We start from the raw sequence: 19,738 nt of genomic DNA on the forward strand, positions 1-19,738 counted from the left end.
CTTGGTGGCGGTCCTCTTTAGATCATTTTGTTTGGCCTTGGTGGCGGTCCTCTTTAGGACATTTTGTTTGGCCTTAGTGGCGGCCCTTGTGGCATGTATATGATCCTTGTGCGGTTATGAGGTATTCCAGTGAGGGGATATGTGGTTGGTAGGACATTGTGATGTTTTACGCGAGCCACGGGAAGGAAACCTGGATAGGGATAGGACTCAGACGTTGCGTCGGTCGATGCAAGTGCGAGGACGGCGCGTAAAACTTTAGGGTTTTCGTGTTGCGTCGAGCATGCGTCGGTCGATGCTTCCCCATTTGACATCGGTCGATGCATGTTGGCATCGATCGATGCCGTGTCCTGTTTCGTTGTTTGTTGTGTGATGTTTGCTGTGTGTTGGTTATTGGTACTCTATTGCTTGTGTGTATAGCCCAGTAGATGGGAGGATTGCCTTACTAAGTGTTTATAAAATACTCATGCATTGCAATATGTGTTTGTGGTGCAGGTAAAGTCAAAGTATGATCGTGGAATCAAGGCAATGAAGATGAGGATGTTCTAGGGGCTCGACTGATTGTTTATCTGGCATTGTTAGGTTGCTAGAATTGTGTCCTAGAACATTGTTTAGGATTGCTGGTTATTTGATTTATGATGTGGATCATTAGTTTGAGATTGTTATGAATATTCTGTTATTATTGGATTATTATTTATTGAGATTGGTATTTCCGCTGTTGGTTGTGATTGTGGTTAGGTGGCTAGTGGGTATGGGACCACTAGCTGTAGTTTATTATTATTATTTATTATTTATTATTTATTATTAAAAAAAAGATCGGTTGTTTCAGGGATTTATGTGGTTAAATCGCGAATGGTTGCATGCATATTAGAACTTGTTGCATTAACTTGCTTGAGGTGTTTATATTGTTTGCATGCATGTAGAATAATCATAGGTTGCTTGTTTGTGTTCTTGCTTCTTGATAGATTATTGCATGTTTTATTCTTGCTTGATTTCATGCTTGTGAGCTTGACTAATCGTTGCTTGAATTATTGTTGTGAGTTTTATTTTAGCTTAGCCTCTTGAATTTGTTTCTTGAGTCGTGGCTAGGATTGTGTGTCGGTATTTCTGTTTCCAAAAGCGGATGTCTCGCGAGAGTTCTCAACGACCACTCGCGCGAGACAATGTTACGGCTGGCTAGCTACCAGCGTAAGCGCTACATGATGATGTAGCTAAAGGTGGGCTCATGTCGGAGAACTTTGTGGTCTCGGCATGGGAAGTGTTGGAATGGAACAGATTATCGATGGGCCCTAGGTGTAAAGAGTCTAGAGTATTCAAGTGTCCCTTGTTTATGTCTAGTCGTCTTTGCATGTTATGTGTTGTCTAAGAGTCTAGGATAGTTCAAGTATCCCTTGTTTATTCTAGTCGTCTTAGCGAGTTGCGTAGGTGGTAAGAGTCTAAGGTGTCCAAGTAGTTCCTTGTTCCCTTAGGTCGTCTTTCTCATGTTGTAGCAAGTCTAGATCTTTCGAGTTGAGTCGTAGTGATCTAACATCTCTTGCTCGTTTGTTGTTTTGCTTCCGCTATTGCTTTTGTTGCGTTGCTTTGATAACTTGCTTGTTTTCTTTGCTTGCTGGGAAGTCGGGTTGGGGAAGTAGAATCCCGTTTAGGAGGAAAGGGGTACCCAGGCTCACTGAGTAATCTTAGATTACTCATGATATTATTTTGGTCTTGCAGGGAAGCCTAAGTGAGTCTAGTGCCGGAGCAAACGTTAGGGTACCGGATAGGGTTTTCCTTGTGTTCTTTGTAAAACCCTATTTTCGTAAATGGTTATGTAATATTATCCGACTATCTTTATATATTGCTTTGATAATTTATTTTTGATGAAATATTTTATTAAGGTAATATATACGGTTTTCAGGAAAACATGGCAAGTTGCAAATGATACTCGGCCTTGTCCGGGCTGACACAACGCACCAGGCCACAAGGGTTGCAAAGCCTACGTAGTCTCGGTCGCGGGAGGAGTTGTGCCAGGGAGGACCGGTCGGGAAGTCTGCAGCTTCCGTCCCTCGACCGGATCACCCTAGTGCAGTTCCGGCATTCGTAGCGTTCCCGGTGCTGTCCGATGGACTCCGTGGCCATAGAGCGGTATTGGGGCGTTACAATGGGTGGTATCAGAGCGGTGTTTTCGAACCCGCGAGCACTTGTGCATTTCAAAGTTTTATCGAGTAAATGTGTCGCAAAAACACTAGAACTTTTATCCGGTCGTTTGCTTGTCTAGTTTAGGGTGAACCTTAGAATGAACTAAGCATCTTACCTTGTATCTTGTGGGTTTTTGATGTCTTCAGGTGATTCATGTTGCGAGGATGGTTCAGGGAGTGAGGGGCCGAGAGATGAGGATTGGGAGCATCACAATGGATTTCTATCGACAGAATCAGAGGGCAGCCAAGGGCCGAATGATTCAAATGATTGTGATGAGGACGGGGTGTTAGACGCGGATGACACCAACTGGTCAATTGAGACTGATCCGTCCGAATGTTATGAGGAAACGGAGGAGTTGGAAGTTGATCGAGAGAATCAGACTACTGTGTTTGAGATTGGAGATCCAAGTCGTCTTCAAGTGCGAATGGATGCGCAAGGAAAGTTTGAGATTATTCCTGTTGGAGATCATGGAGAGGCGGAGGTGGAGCTCGCCAATAGGTTACAAAAATTACTGTTGGAGCTTGTGGAGGATCAGGGCGACGCTATCAATCCGGATACCCGGAGGCAATTGATAAGATCCTAGATTTTCTGACGGATGTCTATGTACCGGAAGAAGAAGGTGCCACTAGTGGAACGCGAGATGTGCCCGAGACCGGAGGCAATAGTGGGGAGCAACCCGCGGAAGAGAGACCAGAGACGGTTGCGCGAATACTTCTAATGCTGAATGAGTTGCATTCGCCGGAGAGAGAGAACGAAGGCGATGGAGAAGTGATTGGGCCGGAAGACAAGGAAAAAGAGAATCCAGTCAATGGAGATTCTAAGAGCGAGGAACCAAGGACCAGAGAGGTGGAAGTGATCGACCTTTTGTCGAGTGATGATGAAGGGATTCCGACTTTTGTAGTGGAATCAAGGCGTGACCAAGACCCAATACCAAGAGGTCAAGAACGAGAAGATGAGACCAGAATGGAGCGTGGAGAGGACGCGAGATGGAGAGCTAGTGCAAGTCGAGTTGTACGAGAGCAAGGTGGACCGAGTCAAGTCGCGAGAGATTGAGTTGTACCAGATCAGAACGGGAACCAGATCAAGACGCGCTGAATCAGATCGTGCCGAGGAGCAATAGTCCTATTCGAGCCGTACCATTGCAAATGGTGTTGCTAGAACAAGAAGAGGAGCCGATGGATCCAGATTTGGAAAGACGTGAGAACGGTGGAACTAAGAAGGTTGAACAGGGAGCGAGTAAGACTCGAGATGGGAGAGAGTAGCTCAAGAAGAGGCCGAGAATGACGTACCAAGAATTCCAAGCGATGGAACAACTAGAGATGCGGCCAGTGACCTTTCAACCGAGAGGCCGACTAAGAATGAGAGTCACTGCCCGGAAGAGAGTGGTTTATCCAAACCAAGTTCATACTCGGAACCAATCCTACTGTGAGCTGTGTGAGGGCATTGGACATAAGACCAAGAATTGCTGGAGGATAAACTCATCCAGTCGTCGTGAAGAGACGGAAGAAAACCCGATAGGGAGAATTGATCGAGTGGAAGTGAACCCAACGGACCGGGCTGAGACCTCATTGTCTGCTGCCGCCTCCACCTCAACTGAATCTCCCGCTGAACCCAACGGACCGGGATGAGCCTGCTAGGGAGTGCGTGTGCATGTGCGAGGCATGCACTAGGCTCAGGAATCAATAGAACCTTTGGGGAGTAAGGGATTTCTATTGGGATTTCTGTAAGGGTTGGATAATTTTCCTTTTGTTTCTAGACCTAAATTTTGTGTTTTTGTCTAGGGATCCGAACCCTTAGAACTATTTGCTACTTGCTAATCTTTATATCTTTTGTAAAAGTACTTTGTGTTCTTTAGCCGTGTTTGTGTTGTTTGTGGTACTATTTAACTACTTGCTAATCTCTGCTTGTTTTTACCACTTGCTTTGATTGTGGCTTGAGTTTTATAGGTTTGCATAGTTAATTATCTTGCATTATTGCACGCGGTCGATGAGGATTCACATAAGTCACCACAAAGCGCGATCAGACACAAGAGAAGAAAACTAAGAAAGTCCGAAAGAGTTCAAGAAAATTCGAATAAGAAAAAGACAACCAGTCAATGAAAATTAAATCGAAAGAAGGAGGAGAGAAAAGAAGAAGAATTGTGGAAGGGAATGAGATAAAATTCTTAAGAAATCGAAAGAGCAATAAAGCGGTGCGAATCAATCGACAGTGTCAAACAAATTAAAAGGGGTGGAGTCAAACTAAGCGTGACCAAGGAAGTGCGAGAAGCAGTGCATAGTCCAAGAGGTAGGACAAAGAGGGTGCAAGAAGATAATGCACAAAAGAAGAAAATAGTCTACGAGTAGACAAAGAGGGTGCAAGAAAGTAGTAGGCGGAAAAGGAGAGGCATTATTATGCTAAGAGGTGAGAACCGAGAAAAGTTCTTAAATCCAATCTCATAAGGATGGGAGTTAAAGAAGGAATTCAAGGCAATTTGGAGGAAAGTCATACGGAACCAAAGAAATCAAGAGGATAAAATCCTAAGGCGTGTAAGGATAAAGGAGTCCGATGAACTGAAGAAGTAAAATATTGAGGCTGGTAAAGGAGAAAATACAAGTCGTATGTTGGAAATATCAAGGTGGAGTGATTTAAGCTGAAAAAGGAGAGAAGGGTCAGGAACAAGCTGAAGAAAGAGAAGCATTGACTCAAAGAAGTTAAACGGTGGACAAGTCATGGTGCAATGAGGCAAGAGCCTTAGTAGTGGAAAAATCATAAGGATCATGAGGAACCAAGTGAATACTGGAGATGAAGAAGCTTTCCAAAATATCAACGGGTGGTATAAGAAAGTAGTGAAGCCACAGAGACGAAATAACCAAGGAAAGGAGGATTCCAATGAAGATATCGATGTAATGGTAGTCGCAAGGCAACGACACCTATGCCAAGGAGTATTGACATCCCAAGGAGATAAAGAGACGGCAGGAGAATTTGGGGACGAATTCTAATAAGGGGGGAGAATGTAATGACCCTCACCAAGGGCAAGATTCCCGAAATAAAATTCGAGGAAATGACTTGGGAAAGACTTAAAGAGAAAGGAGATGAAGAACAAAGAGAAACGACTGAAAGAAGTCCGAGGAAATATTTGGGAATCGAAAGATGACCGAGCCAAGATGGAGTGACCGGGAGTACGACCAAGACCCTAAGAATGATCGAGAGTCGACGGAGTGCGCGGAAATTTGTCCGAGAGGTGTGTCGGAGTGTCCGGAAGCTTTCGAGAAGGAGTATCGAAGCATTCGGGTTGACCAAGGAAAATGACCGAGAGTGGCCAGAAGGATCGTTGGTGTCCGATCGGTCGACAGAATGGGCCGAGAGGATCGAAAATGTCCGGAAGGATCGCGACAGTTGTTCGGGAGACCGAGAGAAGCTGTCTGTGTATTGCCGAGATAATCGTTAACGATCGACCAATGGTCAAGAGGAGTGCTCGATTGTGACGCGCATTGTCGAGAGGACCGATAGCCATTGTCCGAACGATCGGGGAAGTTGCCCGAACCGAACCCGAACCAAAATTTCCATAATACATATATGATTCTATAAATTATAAACCCGAGTTATCCGAAATCCGAATTACCCGAACCGATACCCGAATGCCCACCACTAGTTCCATCATATCAGTAAAAAGTATACAAACCTTTCAAAATAAATGGCGATTGATAACATGATGTTTAAATATTTTATACTAAAACTAATTTCATTAGTAAAAATATAGGATACTTTTTTCTAAAAACCTCGATCGATATGTACTTTGATTAAAGATGAGATCATCGAATTGTGCACTAGCATCATGCATGTATGTCACACACTGTAGCATTTTCTTATATCTTCCAGGGAAAAATTGTCATAGGATCTCTAGACTCTAAATAACGACTTATATATATGGGAGAGTTACTATACTAGGTCGTAAATCGTTGTTTATTACCAGAATGGGGGTAACCAGAATGGGGGGTAAGGAGTTATGATTAAAAATCCCAAAATGGTTCTTGGAAAATTGTATTACGAAAACAATAATTACCAAACATGCCATCGTAATAAAAAGCCACGTAGGAGGTTTGGATTTTGACACAAGAGATGGTAGATGGCGAAACTAGGGTTGCGACTACGCTTGCGCAGGATGCCACCATGGCAGACGCTGGTGAGAGGGATAGTCCTCCGGGAGATCCACCGGATCGGCCTATGTCTTGGGTGAATAAAGTGAGAGTACTAATGGTGGGGGGATTTTGTCGCCGGATGAGGTGATGGATGATGCGTTTGTCAAGGAACGGGTGACACTGGCTTTCCCGGATGGGGAGGACGGGGAGCCGGTGATCACCATCGGGAAGGAAGTGTTGATGGCGATGAACGGATTATGGCCGCAGTGTATGATTGTCAAGGTGTTAGGTCGGAATATTTCTATAGCAGTTTTGAGACAGAAATTGAGGGAGCTGTGGAAACCAGTGGGGGGGGGGTGACAGTAATGGATCTTCCTCGTCAGTTCTTCATGGTTTGCTTTGAAGTGGAGGAGGAGTATATGGCGGCTTTGACGGGCGGACCTTGGAAAGCTTTTGGCAGTTATCTGATGGTGCAACGGTGGTGTCCCGAGTTTGATCCGCTATGTGATGAGATTGTCAAAATGCCTGTTTGGGTTCGTCTGGCTCATCTGCCGTATAACTTTTATCATAAGGCAATTCTGATGAGTATTGCTGAGGGTTTAGGGACACCAATTAAAGTAGATGTCACGACTCTTAATTTTGAGAGGGCTAGATTTGCTCGAGTGTGCGTGGAAGTCAACTTGCGGAGGCCGCTTAAGGGTACAGTGATGGTCAATAGAGAGCTGTATTTTGTCTCGTATGAAGGTTTAACGGATATCTGTGCTCACTGTGGTCTCTATGGTCATTTAATTCACTCTTGCCCGGAAACGGTGCAAGATAAAGGGGCGAATGAAAATCCGAGTATGCGACAGGTGGTGCTAAATCATCCCCCAGTCGCTCAGGCGGAGGAGGGATTTGTTTTGGTCACATCCAAAAATAGGAGATCATTAGCACAAACAACTCTGGTGGTGTTTGCAGCTGGTGGTACTGGTCGGGGATCAGGTCAACGGAGTCGGGATTTGCCACGTGATGGTGGTTCAGGGAATATTCCGCTTGCTAACAGTTTTGGAAGGTTGGAACAGGATTTGACATCCCGTGATTTACGAGAGGAGGATTCTGCTACGACTAATAAGGAAAATAAGGATCCTCAGTATATTTCTCAAGGGATCACGTGTACTGCGCAAGTTAAAGAGGTATTGGTGGGAAAGGAAACTGCGAAAATTCAAAGGGCGAGAAAGAGGGCCTTCGTGAGAGAAGGAATATGGGCCCGAAAGCCCAAGAGAGTGGTACGTCCAGGCCCAAACCAGCAAAAGTGACCAGACCCACAAGGGGGCTTATTTTTGGCCCAGTACAGGAAGGTTTGGAATTGTCTTCGTCGGGAAAGAGGCTTAGGGTGGAGAAGGATAATGGGGGTTGGTCGGGTAGTTCTTCGGCCGGTGGTAGTTCGATTCCGGTGGTCGCCGCGGGTGAAGTATCGACTATGACGGATGGCGGGTTGGCTGTGCAATCTAATCTGGGGATGGTATGAGTGACACAGAACCTGGCGATTCAGAGGGATTTGCCGGAAGATGTAGGGGCGAGGGTGTGTCTGGATGATGGAGACCAATAATGGTGTTCCCCTGTGGTTCTGATACTTTTACGCAGCTTTATGATGAATCTACTTCTATGGAATTGCCGGGGCGAATAAACCTAACTTTCGGAGATCACTTCGATATATGCTTAAAAGATGGAAAGCGGACATCTTGGCAGTTTTTGAGACACACGCTGGAGGAGATCGAGCGAGGCAGATTTGTCGAGGCTTGGGGTTTGAATCCTCTTTTTGGGTCGATGCTGCTGGTCAGAGTGGAGGGTTGTGGTTACTCTGGAGAGATGGAATTGGTGAGATGGAAGTGGTGGAATCATCTGATCAATTTATCTATGCCAGGTTGGTTAAGGATGGTGAGGTTTTGAATCTCATTGTAGTATATGCGGCTCTTACGGTTACGCGACGTAGTGGCTTATGGAATCGTTTGAGCGAGGTGATAAGTGATGTGGTTGGGCCCTTGGTGGTGGGAGGGGATTTTAATACAATTGTTCGACTAGATGAGCGATCTGGGGGCAATGGACGTCTATCGTTGGATTCGATTTCGTTTGGTGATTGGATAAATCAGTCATCGTTGATTGATATGTGCTTTAGGGGCAAGCAATTTACTTGGCGGAGAGGACGTAATGTTCATACAACGGTTGCAAAGCGGCTTGATAGGGTGTTATGTTGTCCGCAGGCCAGGATAAAGTGGTCTGAAGCTATGGTGACTCATTTGCCATTTTTATCTTCTGATCATACTCCACTGTATGTGCAACTGTCTCCGGAGGTTGAAATGGATCCTCGTCGTAGACCTTTTAGGTTTGAGGCGGCTTGGCTACAACACGAGGGATTTAAGGATTTGCTATTTGCATCTTGGAGGAGGGATCTAAGTACGCCGGATGCTTTAAAGCAGCTCCAGATGACGTTGTGTAGATGGAACAGCGAGGTTTTTGGGGTGGTTCAGAAGCGTAAGGAGGTTCTGCTTGAGGAGTTGGATCATGTTCAAACGTTACTTGAGCTTACTCCAACGACTGAGTTATTGACCCGGGAGGAGATTTTATTGCGTGAGTTTGATGTGGTTTTGGAACAGGAGGAGATGATCTGGTTCCAAAAATCCAGGGAGAAGTGGATTACTTGTGGTGATAGGAATACCTCTTACTTTCATACATCTACGGTCATTCGAAGACGGAGGAACCGCATTGATATGTTGAAAAATGATGAGGGAAGCTGGGTTACGGATACTCAGGAATTGGAAACACTGGCAGTTGCGTATTACCAACATTTGTATTCTCTGCAAGATGTGGATGCAGTGGTGGAGAAGTTACCTAGTGTTGGGTTTGTGTCACTCTCGGATGCTGACCATACTGCATTGGACAAGCCGTTTATAGCCTCGGAGGTTGAGAAGGCCATTCGTGGAATGGGAAGTTTTAAAGCTCCTGGTCCAGATGGTTATCAACCCGTTTTTTATAAACAAAGCTGGGATGTTGTTGGGGAATCAGTGGTATTGTTTGCTCTGGATTTCTTTGCTACGGGTATGTTGCCAGCTGATACAAATGATGCTTTACTTGTGCTTATAGCTAAAGTGGCTAAACCAGAGAGAATCACACAGTTCCGACCGATTAGCCTGTGTAATATCTTGTTTAAGACTATTACTAAATGTATGGTGGAGCGTTTAAAACAGGTGATGAAGAAGCTAGTTGGTCCCGCACAGGCCAGCTTTATTCCTGGGAGAGTCAGTATAGATAATATTGTGGTTGTACAGGAAGTTGTGCATTCGATGAAGAGGAAAAAGGGTCGCAAAGGGTGGATGCTTTTGAAGTTAGATCTTGAGAAAGCCTATGCCAGAATCAGATGAGATTTTTTGGAGGATATGCTGAGAGCAGCAGGTCTATCAGAGGTTTGGGTTAACTGGATTATGAAGTGTGTTTCGGGTCCCTCGATGAACCTGTTGTGGAATGGAGAGAAAACCAAAGCTTTTAAGCCTGCAAGAGGTCTTCGTCAAGGGGACCCTCTGTCTCCGTTTCTGTTTGTTCTTTGCATGGAAAGGCTGTGTCATCTGATTGATCGATCAGTGGTAGATAAAGAGTGGAAGCCAATCAGTATTTCTCGTGGGGGGCCTATGCTTTCGCATATTTGCTTCGATGACGATCTGATCCTACTTGCGGAAGCATCTGTTGCTCAAATTCGTGTTATAAGAAGAGTATTAGAGAGATTTTGTGGAGCCTCGGGATAAAAAGTTAGCCTGGAGAAATCTAAAATTTTCTTCTCTAAGAATGTTTCTCGAGAGTTGGGTATACGGATTAGTGAGGAAAGTGGAATTAAGTCTACCATGGATCTTGGCAAGTATTTGGGGATGCCGGTGCTGCAGAAGAGATTGAATAAAGAGACATTTCGAGAAATATTGGAACGGATGTCATCGAGGTTGGCGGGCTGGAAGAGCCACACCCTCAGCTTGGCAGGGCGTTTGACTCTTACGAAAGCGGTATTATCCTCTATACCAGTTCACTCTATGAGCTCTATCATGCTTCCCCAAGCTACTTTAGCTGGTATAGATAAGGTGTCTCGAGATTTCTTATGGGGCAGTACATTAGAAAGAAGGAAGCAGCACCTGGTTTCTTGGGATAAGGTGTGTTTGCCTAAATGGCATGGTGGACTAGGTATTAGAGCTGCTAAAGACATGAACAAGGCTCTTATCGCTAAGGTTGGTTGACGGTTGCTGCGGGATAGAGGAAGTCTGTGGGCCTGTATGATTAGAAGTAAATATAAAGTGGATGATACGACAGGGTCTAACTGGATGACAGTAAAAAGCACGTGGTCCTCAACTTGGCAAAGTATAGTTGTTGGCCTTCGTGATGTAATTTTACAGGGTCAGAGTTGGGTGCTTGGTGATGGGAGACACATTAAATTCTGGACTGATAAATGGCTGTCAAACTATCCGCTGGTTGAAGCAGTGGAGGGAGAGTTACCGCAAGCAGCATTGCAGTTGACTGTTAGCGAGTTGTGGAGAGATGAGGGTGGATGGGACTGGAATAGGATGTCTTCTTATCTTCCTCTAGAGAAACGCTTGGAGTTAACAGAATTCGCGGTGGATAGGGTCACAGGGGCTAAAGACAAAATTGCCTGGGGAGAGTCGACGGATGGGAAATTTTCAGTCAGTTCTGCGTACGCCTTGGTTACTAGGGATAACTCTCCAAGGCCGAATATGGAGAATTTCTACAGGAGGATATGGTGCTTACAAGTGCCAGAACGGATCAGAGTGTTTCTCTGGTTGACTAGTCATCAAGTGATCGTGACAAATATGGAGCGTGTAAGACGTCATTTGTGTGATTCTGCAGTTTGTCAAGTGTGTAAAGGTGACTTCGAGTCTATCATCTATGTTTTGCGAGTCTGTCCCGCAATGAAGGGAGTCTGGGAAAGGTTGGTTCCGCCAAGAAGTCACCAACAGTTTTTTGGAGTTACTCTGTTAGAATGGCTCTATGGGAACGTCTCAGAGGGATCTGTGGCCTTTGATGGTGTCCCATGGCCTACTCTCTTTGCGATATCGGTTTGGTGGGGTTGGAAATGGAGGTGTGGAAATATATTTGGCGTGATTTGGAAGTGCCGAGATCGTGTTCGGTTTCTAAAAGACTTGGCTAAAAAAGTAGCTATGGCGAATGTGACGAAGGAGAAGGCAGTGAGTACGCAGCCCCGGGTTGCAAGGATGATAGGCTGGTCGAGACCGTGTGTGGGTTGGATGAAGATGAACACAGATGGTGCATCTCGTGGAAACCCAGGGTTGGCCACGGCCGGAGGGGTGTTGCGAGATTCAGATGGGCGATGGTTTGGAGGGTTTACTTTGAACATAGGGCGATTCTCGGCACCGCTTGCAGAGCTCTGGGGTGTATATTATGGTTTGTGTCTGGCTTGGGATAAAGGCGTCCGATGTCTTGAGTTAGAGGTGGATTCGGAGCTGGTGGTGGGTTTTCTAAATACAGGGATTGATGATTCTCATCCCCTGTCCTCCCTGGTGCGCATGTGCCATGGCTTGGTTGCGAAGGACTGGTCAGTCCGTTTTTCTCATGTTTACCGTGAAGCAAACTGTCTAGCTGATGGTTTAGCTAATCATGGATTTCTTCTTCCGTTAGGTTTTCATTTGTTGGACTATGTCCCTACTGAGTTATTTTCGATTTTTAGAGACAATGAGGTTGGGCTCATGCACTCACGACATACTCGAATGTAAGACTGTTGTTTTTTAATAAATGCTGGGAGACTATTGTCTCCCGGTCCCTTACCAAAAAAAAAAATTAAAAGCCACGTAGGAAAGAGAGCATTAAAAGAGAGTTGTTTTTGGAGAGAAACTTTCTCGCCAATCCATAAGTCTACCATTGTAGTTATGATAGAGTTATATGAGGTTGGTAGAGTTAGCATGTAGATTTATGAATATTATTATAATTATGCGATAGATTGATGTTGAATAGTGATAGAGATATAGTTTTATGATAGAGTTTATAAACTAGGAGAGTTACGTGAGAGAGTTAAAAATAGTTATGGTAGAGTTAGTGAGAACCATAGAGTTTTACGGTAGAGTAAGTCGCAACCGTAGACTTAAATTTTGGTGGTGGTAGAGTAAGTAAGAAAAAGATTCTTAGAGTTATGGGTGAATTAGAGATAGATGATAGACTTAATTGTAGTGGTGGTAGAGTTAGATGTCATGATTGAGTTATTTGGCAGACTAATGAGTAGTGACGGTAGACTAAGTATTGCTGATAGAGTTATTGGTGAGAACAGAGTTTGTAAATAATGTTATAATAGAGTTACTGCTTACTAAAATAGTATAAGATTCGTAGACTTAGTGTTTCGTGTGGTGATAGAGTTATTAGATTCTTAGGTGAATCCTAACATATTATTGTAGGTTAAACTAGGTTTTCACCCGCGGTACACCGGGAGACTAAATTATAAATTAATGTATTTTAAATAATAATTTTTAATTTATTTAGTTTTCAAATTCCCAATTAATTAACTTTTATCTAATTAATTTATAATTTTTTTAGAATTTTTTTTCTTTTTCTTACGTTTTATACAGTTTATAACCTAATTACATTAAATTTGTTATTAGATATAACATAAATTTTTGAAACACTTAGTTTGTTTTTTATAATTAAACAGAAGTATATGCATATATGGTATGCTAGTGTATATTTTTTATGTTTATACAATTTTTTTTTTGGAATATTAAGAATGTTTGTAGTATGTGTAATATTTTGTAGTTCATATACTAAATAATTTATAAGTTAATTATCCAAACTATTACTACAAATCCATAGTATATGAAATAACATAATGAAATAAACTAATAGTTTTAGTGTTGGTTCAATAGTCCAAACCCGTCATGCTAGGCGGATCACGCAACATGTTCAAAGATTTTTAATCCGGAAAAAAAACTCATCATACTAAACTTGTGAAAATAAAATATAGTATGTGAGACTAAAATACACTTTTTATCAAATCATTTTTTCAAATTTTTAAAGAACAATACCTCTTCACTTACCTCCTTATAAAATTAGGAAATAAAATCGGGACAATTGCATTTTTATACCCTTATTTGCATTTAAAAGAAATCATAGACCCCATATTCGATTTTCGAGAAACATAACCACTAATGGTGCTCGAATTACAGTTGACTCCCTTACGACCAAACAAAAAACAGAAGCCGAAATGACATATTTAGCCCGAGGAAGTCTGCAATAGATATCTTTACGGTTGATTTCAAATTGACGTCAAAGGGAAGACTTAAAAAATATGTCTACTCCTTAATTATAGGTTAAATTTTAATTTTAAAAATTATAAAATATAATTTGGTAAACCGTTTGACCAAATAATAACCACATAGACTTCCTGCATTGTAACAAAATAAATTTACATATAAACTAGTCAAATTAAGGGAGGAAATGCTGATAGGTTAAAATTATGTGATATAGGGTTTGCTTAAGTAGACTTCTCTGTATACTATTTGTGGTTGACTTTGTAATGCCATCAACTATTAATTTCTGGACGTTCGGTCAGAGCCGAGAGGAGAGAACCGAACCGATTAAACCGAGATGTTCGGTTTTCGGCAGCATCTCTGAGAGGATCAACAAACCGATCGGCAAAATTTATTTGGTAATTCGGTTACCAGTTCGGTTCGGTTCGGCAGTGCATAACCGATCGATTTTAATTAATCGAGTTATATATACCTACTTTTCACTAACCTAAACCTAATCACTTTCATTTCTTCCTCTTGCACCTTCAGTCTCTCTCTCTCTGGCGGCGATAAGCAATTCTAAAAAAGTATCTCCACCTACGAACCCTAAATTGATATCTTATATGTGCTGCATCATCTCCAGATCCATTTCTTACAAGCCAAATTCTTCTTTGTTCTTCTCATTTCCTTTCTCGCTTCTTTTAGTTTCCCTATCATCACCACCTCCTCTTTCTCTTTTCCGCTACAATCATCACCAGCCAGCAAAACGAATACGACGACGACAGCTCTTCACCTCAACTTCTACAAATGCTTCACCGGAGCTCGTGTCACGTTTCAGGATTCAATCCCGAAGGATTTCGTTATGCTGAGAGGTGAAGCCGAGGAAGGCGACATAGAAGAAGAAACTAAGAGGTGGATTCATCGGCAAAGTCGGAGCACCAAAGAATCTTATCGACAGATGCATCAGAGCACCCGCAACGATGAAGCTCTTCTTGGTGGTACGGGTGAGGTTAGGGTCTCTCATTCTCTTTTCATTTGATCTCCCCTCGCTCTCTCACTCTCTCGTCGTCCCTCTCACCGTCATTCTCACACATTTTTGCTCTCCCTCTCACTCTTTGAATCTGGCTGAATTTTCAAGAATTTTGTTGAATTGCTAATGCCGTTGAGATTTTTGTGTTTCAGGAACTTCCCTACAGTGTAGAAGGTTTCTCAGTCCTTTCGAACGGCTTTGACAATCTTATTCTCAAATGGAGAATTGATTAGGGTTCTTCCTCATTCTCGTTTATCAAGGTTTAAATTTCTCAAAATTGTCAGAATTGATTATACTACAATACCATCGAGAGGCTTTTGACTGTTCTTGCGTTTTGGATCTGAGTTTGGAATTTCGTATTAAGTCCCTGCTCTTTATTGAGTTCTGATTTCGTTGCAAATTGGCTTATATCCTGTTTGTAGCTGCTTTGTTGTGAGTGATTTGTTTGCTAATAGATTATTTTGAACTTGACTTCTCTTAGCTTCCGACTAAAAATGGATTCTTTCTTGTAGAAGGAGATTCAGGTAGTGTTAAGATTGATGAAATTCTCAGATTTGTTATTTTTGAAAATTGAGTTACTTTTGCAGGGTTTAGAGACATCACCTGGACAAGTAAAGAAACGTCCTCACAAACAGAGAGAAACACCTAAGGTTTTTAGGTGCAAACTACACCCTCAGTCTATAATTAAGAAAACAAACCTCTTGAAAATTCTAACCTGTTTTATTCAGGAACTTCATCAAGACCAAGATAACAAGGAGCCAATAGAAAGAAGAACCGCCATTAGACTGACAAGGTAAAGTTTTATCTAATTTTTGATGTTCTGCAGATCTACTTGCCATTGTTGAGGCTGGTGGACAGGTTTGTTCTTGTTCTTGTTCTTGGTTCAAGAAGTATGCGTAACTCATTACGTGTATCATAGCATCTCATGAATCTTAGAATTTTTTGGACATATGAACTCTTTGAATGTGATTCATACACTTTTGTGCTTGTATATATAGCTTAAACTCTTAAAGTGTATCATTAGAAAACCATACAAGATACTGTGTTGTACTTTCTACAAACTTTAGGCTTGTTTTCTTGATGAGGCCCTCCGTCTTTGTTATGATGCAGGCTATAGCGACGGTTAAGCGAACTCCTGCTTATAAAAACAAGCTCAAGGCTTTAGAACTCAAACGCACAGGTGGAGTAACTAACAGGAAGAAGGGTTCAAAGCAGATCGACAAGTATGCTGTTCTATTTATTTGAATTGCCTTCTTATTAGTTGAGAATGTGGGCATATAGCTGACTATATCATATGCAAATTTTTTGGTTTGGCAGAAAACTATAGGAAGAGCTAAACAACGAGCTTGACCCACAAATCAAAGGAGCTGAAAAGCCGGCGGAAGCAGAATCTTGAGAATTACTTTGCGAAAATGCGCAAAGAATCAAAGCAGAGAAAATAGGCCAATTATCACCTTAACCATGGAAGGATACACAGGAGACAAATTCAAGTTTCATAGACACTTTTGTTACCATTATCACTCTATTTAATCTTATAAGAGAAGCGACTCTATTTAATGTTATAAGAGAAGAGACAGTAGTATAATTGTACCGTACCATGAACCAAATCTCAATTTGGCATATACAAGTTGAATCATGTATGAAAATGGACATGGTTTGGTTTTGACTCTCAATTTTGTTTAAACCAATTTCGCTCAGTACAAATCTATCTTTGATACCTGAATTTGAGTTCTAAAGTGAAAACATTACGACTTTCTGATCAGTGAAACACAGTGAAAGAAACAAGATTTTGTAATGTTATATTAAAAACGAAGAAAATCATTACAAGGTATCACTTATTGAGTTACTCTATTATAATTTCAGTATCTAATCAAAGGTAAGAACTTGGTTCAGCAAAAAGATATGTATTTACTATTTACGTTTGCTATAAGCACACGTGTGACAGTATTTACCATCTTGATGCACTTGCTGCTTGCAGATCATGCACTTCGTGGTACAGGTACCATAAGGTGGACATCTACACATCAAACAAACATCACAATACAAAAACAGAAGCAGTAGAGAAAGATATGTTGGAATCAAAAAATTCTTTATATAAAAATTTTCAATTAAAGATTTTTTCAATTATACAGACTTCACATAGAACTTAACACGTTGACTTCAAAAATAAGTCTAAGTTAATGACCTAACTGCCTAAGAAAACCAAAAAGTTGATTTCCATATGTATAATATATAATCATGTCAAAAACATATAAAAGCAAGTAAATAATATATATCAAAGACTACAACAAGAAAATCCTAAAAATCACTCACCAATTTGCAATAAATTGGTTTACAAATTTTGCCGACTTCATGTTGATGTCAAACGAGTAGACATCAACAAGCCTCTATGCAGAGACTTTAACTTGAAGTCTATTTTGTGTGGTCTATTTTTGCAATTACAATTTTATAAAGCAGACACCAAATAAAGTCTACTGGGATAGTTGACTTCTTTTGTTATCTTCCTTTGTTAATTTTTTGGTCAGTTTTGCAATTAAAAACATAGAACAAAGTAGACTTCTTAGGAAGTTTCAACAAGTTAACTTCGATTACAGTCAACTATGGTTATTTTTTGCAATTGACCATACCATTGACTTGGTAGTAGACTTCTAGCTGACAAGCTATCCGTCAACTAGAAAAAGTAATCTTCGTTGTGGTTAGTTTTGCAATTGACCAAGTTTGACTTTTGCCAAGTAGACTACGTATGAAGTCTCCAGGAATGTTGACTTCGTTTGCAGTCTGCTGTGGTCATTTTTGGAGTTGACCAACATTTTTATTTTTTTACTAGTAGACTTCTTTTGCAGTCAACTAATTATTTTAATATCAATAATATTATGGTCAATGCTTAAATATTTTGGTCAATGCCAAAAATAGTCACTATAGAAGTCTACTCATTTATTATCGTAAGAAGACTTCGTCTGGCAGTCATAACTAAAAAGTCAATAATTTGGTCAATTGCAAAAATACACCTTAGTAGACTGCAAATGAAGTATCTGACAGAAAGATTATAATGCAGTCTGAACCATATTTTTTTTGTTTTCAAATGAAATTAAGGAGACTGAAATTTCAGTCTACGGGCTTGAAACTCGATAAATTTTTAATTGCAAAATTGACCACAGAGTAGACTTTACATGATAATATGACGGTTAGACTAACAAATGAATTCTAATTTTGCAAAAAAAAATCAAGGAAAATCATGAAATCTACCGGAAAATAACGTTATCGGTGGTTGTTTCGCAATGACAAGCACCGAGGACGTCGTCTTTAGTCATCACAGAAGAAACTCAGCACCAATTTAATCACTATCCAAGAATCATGACATATAACAAGATAAATGAACTTGCAAATTTTCTTGGATTAAAATGGAGAGGAGATGGAAGAAAATGAAGTTCTCATAGCATTGGGTGTTATTTAAGCTTACAAATTCAGGTTGTTGAAGCTTTAAGAGCTTCAAATTTGGTTGTTCATGGTTGTTAGAAAATTGATGGCGGTGGCACAACCGTAAATAAAAGAAGAAGATGAGGATATGAATGTAATAAACATTTTCGCAAGAAATTCAAATAAATCAGAAATAATGGCATTTTTGTGAATACAATGAATGGCCTAGGATTTAATAGGGAGAAAGTGGCAAATGTTGGAGAGAGAAAAAAGGGGTCTAACATTGCAATTGACTCAAGTTAGGGGTCTAATTTTGCAAGTGTCCCAATAAAATCAGTATACTTTTACAATTATGTTTGTTACCATTTAAAACACTTAGTTTCTATAAAAAAAATGAATATAAGTAGAGATAATTTGTTTATAAAATTAATTATTTAAAACTAATGGCATGTTTGTAAATAAGTGCCAATTTCAAGATTTATTTTTTAAATATCTCCAAACATATATATATAGATGGAGTTCCCCAATATTTGAAAAGACATTTTTGCCCTGAAGATAAAAGTGATAGCAAAAAAAAAATGTTGTCTGCGTTCCTTAGTCCAACCTATCTCGTCCATTCCAATTACTTAACCTAATTTATTGAAAAAATGCTGGAGATCCCTTTGTTATGTGGGAAGTGGTTATTTTCTAGCAACCGTTGGTTGTTTAGAGTCGATGTAAGAAGAGGTTGTAGAGTGATAGGACTGAGCAGAGGAATTTCTTATGAGGATTTTATTGAAATGGTGTACGAGGATTTCAGGTTTGACAGAAAAGTTTGTGAGGTGAAGTTATCATACAAATTAGCATCGAAGAGTATGTCGTTTTCCTTACCAGAGGACACCCCGCCGGTGTTTGTTTATAATGGGCGATAGTTTCAAGGACTCATCCGACAAAGTCAAGCAGAAGGAGTGAGTCGATTGTGTGTTGAAATCGTCGATTCAAGGGATTAGGAGAAATCTAAAAGTGGGGAATACGATAAAGTGGAGATGGCTACTCGTCACGATAACTATGAAAAGAAGGCGTGTGGGGAAAAATGAGTGACAGAAGACGAGGAAGAAGGGGAAGATGAAGACAACGAAATGAGGTTTGATTGTTTCGATGACCCAGAGGGAGCAAGTTCTGGGGATGAAGAGTATAGTTTGCCTAAGGAAAATGCAGTTGAGGAAACGAAGGATGACGAAGAGGAAATTGTGGAAACAACGGTAGCAAACACAGATTTTTTGTTCCTAAAAAGTATTGTAGTTTTTGCAGTCTGTTTGACGAATTAGATATCAGAGATAATGATATAGCGGTTGGTCAAACATATGAATCAAGAAAAGATTTGTTGGTTAGACTGAAGATATTAAGTGTGGTTCAAAAGTTTGACTTCTATGTGCCTTAATCAAGGCCTACTTTGTATATTGTAAAATGTTGGGTTTGTGGTTGTCAGTGTAAGGTGAGAGCTTCAACGATAGGCGATTCTCCAATATTCCATGTTCGGATTTATCAAAGGCAACACAGTTGATCAGTAACCGAAAGGTCTGCACGGTCTAGGAAAGCAAACCCATATATTTTGGCGGAAGTCTACAAAGAATTCGTCGGGGGTATTGGATCTGGTGTTGTGGAAAATCATGTTGCTGTTGGCCTTAATCTACGGTATGGTATAAAGGTAAGTATATGAAATTTTACATGTGCTGAAAACGCTTATATTAACT

At 41.0% G+C, this 19,738-nt stretch overlaps 1 long non-coding RNA gene and 1 pseudogene across 7 annotated transcripts; both read left to right on the top strand.

Moving 5' to 3' along the window:
• The first annotated feature begins 6,327 nt into the window (after positions 1–6,327).
• Positions 6,328–9,694, top strand: LOC147945300 (uncharacterized; annotated as a pseudogene).
• A 4,378-nt stretch (positions 9,695–14,072) lies between these two features.
• On the top strand, positions 14,073–16,261 carry LOC147945301 (uncharacterized). Of its 7 annotated transcripts, none has more exons than XR_015596495.1 (6): positions 14,073–14,567; positions 14,741–14,848; positions 15,176–15,246; positions 15,317–15,381; positions 15,699–15,811; positions 15,906–16,261. It is a non-coding gene; the product is annotated as an uncharacterized LOC147945301 (long non-coding RNA). The 7 variants fall into 7 exon arrangements; XR_015596496.1 differs by having other exon boundaries at positions 14,073–14,562; XR_015596497.1 differs by having other exon boundaries at positions 14,075–14,567; positions 15,176–15,238.
• The last annotated feature ends 3,477 nt before the right edge of the window (positions 16,262–19,738 follow it).

The sequence above is a fragment of the Camelina sativa genome, chromosome 4 (genome assembly GCF_030686135.1).
Source record: "Camelina sativa cultivar CO46 ecotype springtype chromosome 4, ASM3068613v1".
Classification (NCBI taxonomy): domain Eukaryota; kingdom Viridiplantae; phylum Streptophyta; class Magnoliopsida; order Brassicales; family Brassicaceae; genus Camelina; species Camelina sativa.